Source organism: Maylandia zebra, linkage group LG18, assembly GCF_041146795.1.
Source record: "Maylandia zebra isolate NMK-2024a linkage group LG18, Mzebra_GT3a, whole genome shotgun sequence".
Taxonomy (NCBI): domain Eukaryota; kingdom Metazoa; phylum Chordata; class Actinopteri; order Cichliformes; family Cichlidae; genus Maylandia; species Maylandia zebra.
The window spans coordinates 19,133,125-19,145,480 of NC_135184.1; the positions used below are offsets into that span (position 1 = coordinate 19,133,125).

The 12,356-nt window shown below is 41.5% G+C and overlaps 1 protein-coding gene across 4 annotated transcripts in view; it reads left to right on the forward strand.

Moving 5' to 3' along the window:
* Window positions 1–2,591: 2,591 nt before the first annotated feature.
* Window positions 2,592–12,356, forward strand: part of tnr (tenascin R (restrictin, janusin)) — a 218,173-nt gene continuing 208,408 nt past the window's right edge. For 2 of the 4 annotated variants that reach the window (XM_076876302.1, XM_014412311.3), the window contains exon 1: window positions 2,592–3,002. The gene's annotated coding sequence lies outside the window, so the exon portion shown is untranslated. Of the gene's footprint in view, window positions 3,003–5,431; window positions 5,452–12,356 lie in introns of those variants that run through there. The other 2 variants (XM_014412312.3, XM_024806038.2) reach the window with 2 other exon arrangements.

Sequence of the window (12,356 nt, forward strand, 5' to 3'; positions counted from 1 at the left end):
ATATGCTGTAGAGCACACACACAGGCAAAATAAAACCTTAAGTAGCCTTTGGAGCTTCACAACCTGGCCTGCAAAGTCCTGAAAGGAAAACTAAGCACTAAAAAAAGTAAATGGAAACTGCTTTATGCAGCTAAATATTTCAATAGTACTCATATGTGATGCATATCAAAATACTGTCAAAACACATGCTCATATAAATTTGGATTTGTGTTTTTTTAGCCACCCTGTGCTGTAGAGCTGATGGGAGCGCTTGGATATCAATATCCCTTTTTGCCACTGGTGGCAGCACTGAGCCAAAATGCAGAGGTCCAGAGTGAATCTTTCCCAAATATCATGTCTTCATTTAATATTGATTTAATTGACTGGAAGATATTCTGCAGACATTTTGCTGTCTCTGCTTACTTTCCTCAAAGTATCTTTCTATGGTAAGTTATTTGAGAGCTAACGGGTGGCGAGCTAATGTTAGTGTGTTTAGAAGAAGGCTCAGAACAGACCCACTAAAGTAAAGTCGGCTAACTAAAGCTAGGTCAGTAAAAAGCAAATGCGTGTTTTGAGACATGTAGACACACCGCCACTTTATTAGGTACACCTTGTTAGTAGTGCCTTGGACCACCCTTTGCTTTCTGAACTGATTCAGTTCTTCATGGCATAGATTTAAACTATGTAAATTATAGCCTGAGCTAACAGGAGCGGCATCCAGTGTGGATCTTCTGCTGCTGTAGCCCATCTGGTTCAGGGTTGGACGCAGTGTTGCCAACTCCTCAGTAAGGAAAATCGCTATTGGCTGTCCTGAAAGTCGCTAGAAGTCGCTAAATGACGTCATCGCCTAATTTGCATAATTGGTCATGCTAATATAATTGTAACCTATGCTGTTGGAGAGAGAAATAATATCGTGGAAGCAAAAAACGTCCTAAATGCATTTAGAATTTATTTAGAACTACAAATTAAATTTATTTTAGCAATTATTGTTTTTTAATGTCACAATTCCAACCCTGCTCCTTTATCCGGGCTTCGACCGGCAAAAGTGACCCGAAATTGGCACTCTGGTGGAGTTCCTTTATGTGTGTGTGTTTATAAGTAGTTTTAAACCTTGTGATCCACAAAACAGCATAACAGTAAAAGAAGAACTCAGTGCGGGAGCAGCGGCTTCGCTCATGTGCGGTTCATTTGCAGTTTGGACGCATAGGTGTGAACATCTCCTGCAGCTGGGGGAGGACTATCCTCCGCCCGTGAGCGCTTTAGCACGGGTGAGGTGCCCACGGCAGCACCGCTGCTTGTTGAGAGTAAGAGCAACACGCCCTTTCACGTCAAAAAGTCGTCATAAATAAGTCTCCAATGCACCAGAAAAAGTCGCCAGATTTGTCGTTAGTCGCTTTTTAGAAAAAAAGTCGCTAAGGGGGTCTGAAAACTCGCTAAATATAGCGACAAAGTCGCTAAGTTGGCAACACGTACTTTATATGGAGTTGTACTATGAGCGACTGTCACTTATGTCACCGTTTCCCTCATTCTCACGCTCGCTTTGAACTTCAGGTCATCTTGACCAGATGTCTAAATGCTTTGAGTTTCTTCCCTGTGATTGGCTTATTATATATTCTCATTAACAATCAGTTGACCACGTCTACCTATTGGAGTGACCAGTAAATGTGTACGTCTCGTGACCTTGCAAGGTGTTTATTTGGATTTGTTTTTGATTTTGGAGTTTCATTGAGAAAGATCAGTGTTTTGATTTGGTGTGTAAATCTAATTATTGTGCTTTAAATTTAAAGTTAATTGTATGAAAAAATAGAATTTTGTTGTATTGTTTCATTTCTTTGTTTTATCTGAGTGTCTTTGCAATATTGCTTTTTACCAGTCACGTGGTTTTCCAATTGTCCTGTCCCGTGCTTCTGGTCATCAAATAGTTTTCTTCTTCATTTTTAGTGAGTGAAACTTACAATCACACATGATAAAACCGTTTTTTGTTTTATAAGAATGTATGCTAAGATGTATTTTCATCTTTTATTCATAGAAAGCCTGCACTGTTTAACAAAAATTTGGCAAAAATGTTAACTTTTAATTAATTGCAATTGATTGTAATTTTTTTAGTTCTCTCTCTCTATATATATAATTTTATGTTTTAACTTTTTTCAATGTTAAAATTTTCTACTTTTCCATTGCTGTAAGCTTGCCATCATTGTGTTGGTAGCTATTGACTGGACAGGATGACCTTCACCTTGAGCTTTGGCGAAATGTCTTTTAAGCATTTGCTCGCATTTAGAAATGAAGCAATTGATTCATTGAAAAAATAATGAAAATAACCTTTAGCTGAAACCCATATCAGCTGAATTGTGACATTTCACTTTGTTCCCCATTCTGCTTTATTTATTTATTATTCAGCTTCAATTTCTCTTTGAGTAAAAAAAAGAATTAATTAAATAAAATAAATAATTCTGACTTTCTGAGCAGCATAAAGAGAAGTCAGCCACTAGAGGCTGCACTAGCTAAGACACAGATACAAGGATCAATAGTAAGAGAGAGAGAGGCACAGGAGTCAGTGGAGAAACAGTAAAAAAAAAAAGAGAGCGATGGTGGTAGCATACAGTTCAGCTCAGCAAGAAAGAGTGACAGAGTGAGGAGATAGCGGGGGTGAGCATCGCAGCAACTGACAACCTGAGAGAGAGAGAGAGTCTTAGCTTACTAAAGAGAGAGAGGGAGAGAGAGGAGTACCACGTTGCCGGTCCTCATATTTCCCTCTGCAGCTGTGTGAAGCAGAGTGAGCAGTGGAGAGGAGCGAGCACATCTGAGTCTCGTGGAAACAGCGGGACCCGCGTACCACTTGGCTGAGAGATCGATGCACTTACGCCGAGCCACACAGAGGGGGTGAGCCGCCCGCAGGACATCCGTGCACTACCAGAGAGGGAGCGAGAGAGTAGCCAAAGGGACGGAGAGAGTGAAGAGAGCAAGAGGGGAGAAGATTACCCAGGGCCAATTTGAAAGCTTTCGGCTTGTCACTCAGAGCAAGGGTGAGTTAACTTGTGCTTGTGTGGAGTGGCAGTACATGTTCTGCAGGTACATTGTGCTTGTGACAAGTGTGTGTGTGTGTGTGTCAGTCCTATATCTTCACCAATGCACAGAGTTTCTGCTGTCCTGTTTCTTTTACCCCCCTCTATTTTAGCAAAGTGCATCACTTGCCAGAGCATGTGACTTACACTCTTCTAGGCAGGTGATTAGCTCTGGAACCTCATTATCAATCAAGCCGTTATCACGCAGAGCAGAGAGGAAGACTACAATAGGTTCTTAACGACCCCCCTCTCGCCGGTTTGTGCGTTGCATGAATGCGTGCGTGTGTAGTCGAAGTGCATCTCGGTGTGCTGTTGAATCCGTTTATCCTACCAGGCAAAGGTGTGCGCCTGAATAGCAGCCACGTGAGCCGTTTAATACGGGTTATTATAAAAGCTTGCTTTGAGAAAATTAATTAGAGAGCCTGATGCCGTTCAGTGTAATTTGTCACGTCTGTCAGGAAAAGCTGCCGGTTTGTTCATTTATCACGTCAGTTATGGAAAAAGAAAGCCCCCCCCCAAAAAAGCAGATTTTTTTGGTGAAATTTCTTGATGATCTTTTAGGAAATTACTTTCAAACAACAAACAAACTTAATTAACATGAATAAGGGTTAATCTAAAAAATAAAAAAAAGACATCTAATAAATTTGAGCTGTGCTGTAATCATATTGCAATATTTTTAAAACTTGGTGAGGTAAATCCTGTTTTCCCAAGCCTGTCATATGCCTGTAGCACTGTGCCTTCTTGTGGACTGCTGCCTTCTTAGGTTAATTAACTGTCTTTCCAGTTCAGATAATTCAGTGACTTCAAGCTGCACTGACTTATTATTAGACATGGTGACATTTAGAAAATTGGTCTATATATGCACCACCTCTCTCTGCGTTCTCATGTTATACCTGCCTTGTAAATACCACGCCATGCTCGATCTATCCCGTCATCCATCTGCCAGCGTCTCCGTTCCGCTTTGAGTCCCCGTTCCTCTCCCGTTCCCATTCCGCCTCTCCCTCACTGCTATACGGTGAAGGTTATTGCCATATATTGAGTCGGTTTAATTTGTCACAGTCGTCCAGACATATTGTCCACGGTCGGAACGGGAGGAGAGGTTGGGCGGTTCAATTGACACGATATTGTACGGAACTTGACAAGAGAGTGACAGAAAAAAAGAAAGGCAGGTGCAGTTAGAAGAAGGTGGAGAGAAATGTGCTGGTTAGGTTTTCTTGTCGACACAAAAGCTGAGCAGTTCATTTCTGAGGTTTTCTTTTTTTTTTCTGTGTGTGTAGGCTGCGAATGGCGAGGCTGGAGGTTATCTGTCTTTGGATTCATCATTTCTCGCACTGAGCTTTGCTTTCCTTCTCTCCCATGTGGGTCCAGTGTCATTAAGCTGAGACACCAAATCTGAGAGATCACTTTCTCTCTCCCTCTCTCTCCCACCCTCTTCTCTTTCTCTCCCCCCCCCCCTTGTTGCACTGGACTCCCTCTGTCTTTGGCTCACGCTGGCTCTTTATCTGTTCATTACTCACTCTGTCTCTCTCTATGTCTCACAAACACAAACACACACACACACACACACACACACACACACACACACACACACACACATATATATATATATTCAGAAAACACGCACACATGGAGGAGGAGGCATCTGTACAAGTGAAAATGCATTTGTGGAAACTGATGCTCATAAAACATGCGTCCTTCATTTAATGTAGAATGTACAGAAATTGTGGAATTGGAGCTCAAATTAAAAACAGATTACTATACCCGGCCTCTAGTTTTGGACTTTTGCAATCTATAACAGTGGATTTAGAGGATTTCACTAGGGCACTCATTACAGCTAGAGTTATATCTGCCAGATTAATGGAGACGCAATAGCTGAAGTACAAATGCAGAAGTGCACAAATGGTTTCCACATTTGTTTTTTTTTGCATTTGCCGAGAGTCTGTTTCCGTGTCTAGAGGTCCAATTTCAAATGCAAATTGTTTCGATAAATTGCTTAAGAAGCAGGTGGTATTTGTTAAATTTTTCTCTCACGTTCCCTCTGTGTTGGGATTATGTTCACAATCTTCCTTTCTCTGTTTCCAGATCATTCACATTTATTCGAGTGCCAATGGGCAGCCGAACAAGATTGCAATTGTCTGTGCTAATTAATAATTTACATAATACTTCATTCTGGGAGAATTTTATTTTCCTCTGCGCCAGCGTTAATTGTGTTAGCTAAGCTACCGTCATTACTTATCATTAGGAAGACAGTTAAATGTGCACATATCCAGCTCTCATTATCGGGTGAATCATCCATCAGAAGCCACACAGATTTAAACACAGTAGCAGGAAAGAAACCGCACAACGGGGACACAAATCTTTAACCATTTGTTCTTCTGTTAGTTGGAGTTCAAGCGCCTACATCATTCGCGTAAGTAGTTTCTCTTCTTGTTTGGTAATTAGATTAGTGTTATTGTGGTTTAGAAACAAGCACCTTAACATGAACACAGTTCTTCTCATTGTCAAGTTTTGCACGTTTGCACGACTATTTTTACATCACACACTTTGTACAGCGTGCAGTATTTAAAAGCTTAAGAGAAATCTCTGTGGAAATAAAGAATTTCCTTTCCTTTCACCCGTGGTTCATCATTCAAGGAATCACCTCAGTGGCCTCCTGCACTATCATCTAAGTCTGTGTGATGAATCCCGAATGGAGGGCTCTGATTTATGTTTCCAAGGTGGAGGAGTCAGCAGAAGACTACAATTCTTCCTTTCTTTTGCTTTTCTTCACTTACCATTAACCTCATGGGATGATTTTGGCTAAGTGACACCCAAATAAACCGACGCATGCAGTTGAGGGATGTGGATCTCGTACCAAATTGTCATGCCAGAATTATTCTGTACATTGATGTGCTAGATTTGATTGGTGTGAATATTTCAGAAACTGCTGATCAGTTCTCCATCCATCCATCCATCCATCCATCCATCCATCGGTGGTTAGCACTGTTGCCGCACAGCAAGAAGGTCCTGAGTTCAATTCCACCATCAGGCCGGGGTCTTTCTGTGTGGAGTTTGCATGTTCTCCCCGTGTTTGCGTGGGTTCTCTCCGGGTACTCTGGCTTCCTCCCACCGTCCATAGACATGCAGCTTGTGGGGATAGGTTAATTGATTAATCCAAATTGCCACTAGGTGTGAATGTGCGAGTGAATGTGAGTGTGAATGGTTGTCTGTCCCTATGTGTTAGCCCTGCGACAGACTGGCGACCTGTCCAGAGTGTACCCCGCCTCTCGCCCTATGACAGCTGGGATAGGCTCCAGCGCCCCCCGCGACCCTGAAAAGGATAAGCGGAAGCGAATGGATGGATGGATGGATGGAATATTTCAGAAACTGCTGATCAGTTCTCTGGATGAAAATGTCTTGCTAATGCCAGAGGTCATAGGTCAGAGACTGCTTTTCAGAGTCACTCATCGCAAAAACAGTTTGCAGAAGAGCATCTCTGAACATGCAGCCTACAAATCTGACGCAACTGTGTGATGCTGTCAGGTCAACATGAACCAAAATCTCTGAATCAGTGTGTCAGTCATCAGTGGCATGAAAAATTAAGGCGGTTCTGAAGGCAAAAGGAGGGCCCACTCAGTACTAGCTACGTCAGTTTTTAATTTTACCACTCAAACATTGCACCGCATTTTGTCAGCTTCATTACCTCATGGTTGAATATTGTGCAGCTGCCATGTTGTTATGGGGCATCCACATCTCCTAATACATGTTTATACAGGCAGGAGGTCTGCCCATTATTATGATTTATTATTATTCCTGATTTCCCATTTCGTTCTAATGAAAATTTTTTGATGCGCTTGTACATAATAGTCCACCCAGCCTCTGCTTTAAACCAGTGCCAGACATGTACCTGTCTGTCTGCATCAGTCTCCCCCGCACCACCACCACACACAAACACACTCAGTGCTTGTGTGCGCGTGCTCAGTTTCGAGGTTGTGTCCAACAGAGTTGATAGCAGGGAGTTGTCTTCATTGTTAGATAAATATTAGCAAAATAATCGATGACAAAAGACATTAAGAATGCCATTGATTGCAGAGAAATGGGACAACTCATTAGACGGATTACTTGGGAAAACACAGCTGACAGCAACTTCACAGTTGCGCCGTAAGCATGAAAAAGTCCACTGAAAATGCTGAATATTCAATACGGAGACACTTGTGGGCTTTGTAGTCCTGATTTCTTGGTGGGTGGTGTTGTCCAGACTACAGACACTATGTGCTGTGAAAGACAAGCTGGCTACAGTTTGTCTGAACAACCCTCTTTATTTAAGAACAGCGCAGCAGGACAGCATTTTTACCCCACTCCCTGCAGCACCTGTCACACTCACATCTGTCCCTCTGTTATCAGCGGCAGGTAGACACTTACCGATAAGTAGGCTGTAAAAGTGCTGTAAAAGTGCTGTAATTAATAATTTTATGATTATTTATAAGATAAATTGTATATAATGTTGCATAACTTGATAAGCAAGATAGATTTCTATCAAGTTTTGTAATGAAAATAACCAAGAATATAATGGATATGATAATTAACTCCTTAATAGATTGACAAATGAATGCAACATCTTTGTTTACATTGCATAAACCTTTCCAACATCTATAAGTTAACCCTTATTTATTTGTTTTGTTTTTTTCAGTATTAATAGATGTTTACAGACTGTTGGGTGCCGTGTCCTCCAGCTCTGTTCTAGTGGTGTAACCTTATGGAGAACAATAGTGTAAGTGCTCACGAAGGCAGTGCAAATATGCTGTTTTTGTAAAACCCTTTAAAAACAAGGTCAGTTAGCATAATGATGTTAAATTAAATAGTACATATTGAGTTTTTTGGCCCTGGTCCAGATCTGGAGTCTTTTGATATGGAGTCCAATCTGATTCATTGCAATCGTGTTTGTTTCTTTTTCCCTCATAAAGGCTGTCTGGATGAACACAGTCAATGACTTCATTGGATTTCACCACACAGAGCAAAGTTTCATTTGATTACACAAGGCTAATTAGCTGATATGCTACCAGTGATGTTCATCAGGATAACTGGTGAAATCATTGGCTACAAATACAGTGATGTGAAAAATAAAGTACACCTGCCTGGTGTTCTGAGGTTTTATGTGTGAGGATATAAAAAAAAAATCATCTGGTCATTAGCAGGTTCTAAAATTAGCTAAATAAAACCTCTTATGAATGACTACACATGACATAGCACAACATCATTATTTATGATTATTTAAAAACTTAACCAAAGAGCAGTGTGAAATACTAAGTACACCTTACGATGTAGTAGCTTGTAGAATTAAACTTAGCAGCACTAACTTGTTGAAGCAGTTGTTTTGTCTATGATTTTATCTCTCACAACGTTGCGGAGGCGTTTTCACCCACTCTTCTTAACAATGTTGCTTCAGTTCAGTGAAGTTTGTGGGCATTCGTTTATCAGCGGCTCTCTTAAGGTCTCGCTACAGCATTTCAGCCAGATTGAGGTCTGGAGCATCTTTTCCTTTTTCAGCCATTCTGTTGTCGATTTGCTGCTGTGCTTGGGTTCATTGTCCTGTTGCATGACCCGGTTTGGGCCAAGCTTTAGCTGTTAGACAGATGGCCTCACATTTGACTCTACAATACTTTGGTATTCACAGGAGTTCACGGTCGCCTCGATGACTTTCTAGTGTCCAGGTCCTGTAAATGCTCAAATCATGACCCCTCCACTGCAATACTTGACTGTTGGTGCAAACTGCACAAATATGCCATGTTGTGTTTTTGCCATGTGGTGGTGTGCATCATAAGCAGATATCTCCACTTCAGTCTTGTCCGTCCAAAGGACATCGTTCCAGAAGCCTTGGGGTTTGTTCAGATGCAGCTCAGCACACGTCATGCTGCCATGTTCTTTTTAGAGAGATTCTGGCAACCCTTCCAAACAAAGCGTACTTGTTTAGCTTTTTTCTAATTGTACTCTCATGAACTTTGATATTTAACATGCTAAATGTAGAGTCTGAGATGTGGCTTGTTAGTTTTTAGCAGTTTCTCCGAGCATTACGCGGTCTGACCTTGGGTTGAATTTGTTGAAACGTCCACTCCTGAGAAGATTGTGTCAATGTGTTAACACCCACCGAATGCTGCAGACCAGCAAACTGTCCAAATATCTGCTCTTATAGAGGTTTTCACACATGCTGACGATCAGTTATTTGATTAACAAGTTTTTGGCTGCGACTTACCCTCTTAATTCCCATGGAAGCAGTAAAGGTGTACTTGTTTTTTCACCATAGCTGCGAATAGTAGCTCCTGCGTTTTGGCTCAGTTTTTGTTAAATAAATAATGACATGGTATATTATGTCCTGCGTTGTAGATCATCTTTGCCTGTATTTATCTAGTTCTAAGCCCTGCTAAGGATATGTTTTGTTTTTTTTAATTGATTAATACAAAACAACATTTTTTAAACTGCAAGAAGCTGCTACATGAATGTTGTGTGCAGACTGGAATACAATTAGAGAAGAGATAAAAAAAACACATTTGTTACCGATCAATTGTGCTTATGTATTTTGTCAATCTAACAACCCAGCTCTTTTATTTCAGCGATTCAGAAACATTCACATACTCCTGTGTTCCATGACAGTGCTTTTCATCATGCAATAATGAAAACGGGTTTGCCAGCACAGTTTCTTGGTTTTCCAGAAGCATCTTCAAACTGCTGTTCATTTCATTTTGCTGAGATTTAATTGATTTGCTTAAGGCTGCACAACCCTATCTGGGAATATTTTGTAGTCAAAACGTATCTTTACTGTGTACTAACGAAAGCTGAGGCTGTTTAAGTAAACGCTGGAGACCAATCCAACAGTGAGCATCACATCTCTACACTGTTGATTTCTCAACCACAAAGCACTTTATTAACAGAGAACGGATGAATGTGCCAATTATGCTAATCTTATCAAGACACTTGTCTGTTTGACTGCCTCGAGTCTCAAACAGCAGAGTCTGTGAGCATTCTCAAGGAAAAAATAATAGACCGAAGGGCCGACGAAACCGAAACTTCGAGGTTTTTCTGCGAGATGTTCAAATTTCACATACTCTAAACAGTATGCAGAGGTTAGATTTTGTACGAAGGCATCTCTTTCCTTTATTTGGAACCATTGAGGAACTATTTTTAAACCCAGGAATGTAGCCAATCAATGGACTGTGCTGTAAATGTGGTCAGAAGTGCTTAAAAACTGTATATCACATATGATTTACGGGGCAGGACGGAACTTGGATTGGTTTTTGAGCTTGAGCGTTGTGTGCGGCTTCAGTTTTACAGTGTGTTAAACAGCAATTGAAGAGATGGAAAACGACAAAGCTGATAGGATCATAAAATGTGTGGAGGAATGTGAACTGCCCACTTGAAATAATGTGCGTAAGATATGAGAGCTTTACACCGGAGCCCTTTTTCCCTCGCCTTTCCGTCCCGAACCTGTGAGGCAAATTTCCCAAATGGGATGACACAGCTGAACTGATAAGCCTCTGATTTATATTGTATCATGGAGTGCTGTATGGACATTATCACCTCAATCTGCGAAATAGCGGGGCGAAAATGGCTTCTTTTGCCACTGTGCTTTAAATCCAAACAGTTCAGAGTTCAGCTGAGTGCACTTGTTGGGTAAGTATCGCTGTTTTCAGGATCTGTGGCATGTGGTGTTACATTATGAAGTACCTTCCGTAGCCAGCATGTGTTATATCTTTTTTACAAGTGCCCGCCTTATGAATCTTGTGGGGATATGCTTGAGAGGTTTTATTTTTATCCTCGTTCTTGCAGTCCTCCCCAGCGTTTGGAGTAGCTGGGCAGGCCACGTTAATGATCCTCATTAGCCAAGGAGCTTGAATCCAAACTGGAATTCTTCCACTTCAATTGCTACTTAACATTTGGTGTTCTTCTCTCTCTACTGTCTGTCTTTCTCACTATCTCTCCCTTTCTGTCATGATCCTGGGTCGTTGACCCAGCGTTTTGTGTTTCTTTTTGGGTTCATCTTGTGTTTGGTGTTTATTCTGATTCTGTATTAATTCTTTGGGTTGGTTGTCGTGTTTATTATCCCTACCTGTGTCTCCCCTCTGTGCTCCGTTCAGGTCCCTGTGTTTTTGTTGCTAAACAGTCTGGGTGTTTCCGGTTTTACTTTGTAGGTCTGCCTCTCATCATGTCCATTAGTATCAGCTGTGTCCACCCCTGCATGTCATCTCCTCATTACCTAGTGTGTATTTATAGTGTGTGTTGGCTTCTGTTCATCGTCGGATCGTCTGTGTTTCTCGGTGTAACGACGTCTCTCTGCATTCTCCGCTCCCCGTTTCATGCTTAGGTTTGTTATTTAGTTTTCCCAGTCTAGGTTTTTTCCAGTCATTCGTCTTGTCTCACTACCTGTTCAGTCGCTCCACTTCTGCAAATAAAACTTCATTCTCATCACCAGTCAACTGCCTGCATTTTGGGTTCTTTTCCTCCTACACCACACGGCTCACGCCGGCAGCCGTGACGCTTTCTCTCTCCGTCTGACTTTGCTTCTTCACTTCCCCCTCTTTCTGCAGCAGCATCGTTTCTTTTCCTCCCTCATTGTCTCGTTCTGTCTCTCTCGCTCTCCTCCTTTTCCCACTTCGCTGTCTGCACTGGGAAATAATCCATAAAGGTCTTCCATCTCTTTCAACCTCTTCTTCAAACGTATTTTTTCAAGATATTTACTGCACGGTGCAATTCCCTGGATGCAGGTGTGTTCCTGTGTGCTGATGCTGTAGCTGCTGTGAGTGATCATGTATGAGCACATAGCTGAAAAAAAGGGAAGTGTTCCAAATGACCTCTGATACTAGTTGCTTTTTCTCCCCTACTGTGAAGTAAAAAGCTTAAAGTTCAGGCGTGAGCCCCCTCCAGGCAGCCTGTGAAGGATGTTCGGATATATAAACATATCGGCTCAAGAGACACCTTTAGCTAAAGGGTAAATATGCTCTGGCTCTGTTTATACAACAGCTGTGCTGTGGTGAGAGGCAAACTTTTGATGCTGCTGTTTGATATCTGCACTCGTACCGTCCAAGCTTCCATACGGCACCATTTTGATACTTATTTAAATGTGCTGCCTTAATATAACCTTTATTTAGGAAGGAAAGTCACGCTGATCACCGGGGGGGGGGAATAAATGTCCCCTAAAATGTGCCCTGAATGCATGAATTCTGATTCTGGTTCCGCTGTGTTGAATGAGCAATTTTGGAGAATTTGATAGAGGCAAAAATAAGGTTAAATACTAAAAATTCTGCAGAAGTTAGCTATGTTGCCTCAGCTGTGAAGCATGCAGAT